Raw genomic sequence first — 1,155 nt, forward strand, 5'->3', positions numbered from 1 at the left:
ACTCGAAAAGCTCGTGAGATACTCGATTATTTTATATATAATTAGTTTTAAAGTATATAATCAGGTTTTATGATAAAATATGTAAAATATAAATAATATAAATGCCTTATATTTTTAGATATTTAAACAATTAAAAAAAGACAAAGAAAAACTATAAAAAAAGTTAGTGAAGTTGTCCCACATTGGAAAATAGATGGTAAATGAAGAAATAAAAGATGTTATAAAAAGAGAGAAAGATGAATGCAATTTTCTAACTTTGTCTTTTTGATGATGAAGTTTGAAGTTGATCTCTTTATTTTTATAAAAACTAAGAGAACACTTTTAAGTTTTAAAATTTATAAGAGAAAGACCCTAAGTTTTATAAATTTCAATGAGTGAGTTTGGTTCGAGCTTGATTCGAGTTCGAGTTCGAGCTTGATTTGAGTTGTAGTTCGAGCTTGATTCGAGCTTAGTTCGAGYTCGAGTTCGAGTTCGAGCTTGAGAAATAGTTATCGAGTTCGAGTCGAGCTCTGATTTTTACTACTCGTGAGTTTTCGAATCGAGTTCGAGCTTGGAAATTCGGTTTCGAGTTCGAGTCGAGTATAGTGATACTCGAGCTCGACTTGAATCATTTACACCCCTAGTTATGACAATACATATATTCTCGAAGCTGGCACTTCTATTGGAGAGTTTTTTTTAATTCCAGACAGAATAATTAATACTTTGATGTATGAAAGCTCAGATTTAAATGATTCTACTAAACAAAATAAATTGATTTAATTGATCAAAAATTCTTTTATATTCATCCAAAAATGAAATCTTATTAAAAGTTTTAACTAAAAAGAAAAAGTTACCCTTTTGATATGACAACCAAAACTCGAAATTAGGAAAGAGGCAGCGCGAACGCTGGTCCCCACTATCACTAATTTTACATTTCAATGATGTGGGATCGAATGATAATACAATTCAATGATGTGGGACCGAACAATAATACAATTTAACTCGAGATTAAGATCATACCGTGGTAATCTATACTATATTATAAAGCATTTGACTAAAACTCTTAAAAACTCTTAAACTCTTAAACCCGTTCATCCCTATCCGATTTCATTCCATATCTGAATTCGTGTAACTAACTGCAAATAAACACAATCAAATACATGATAAACATCTCAT

The sequence above is a fragment of the Cynara cardunculus genome (assembly GCF_001531365.2).
Source record: "Cynara cardunculus var. scolymus isolate 2C chromosome LG 16, CcrdV1, whole genome shotgun sequence".
Taxonomy (NCBI): domain Eukaryota; kingdom Viridiplantae; phylum Streptophyta; class Magnoliopsida; order Asterales; family Asteraceae; genus Cynara; species Cynara cardunculus.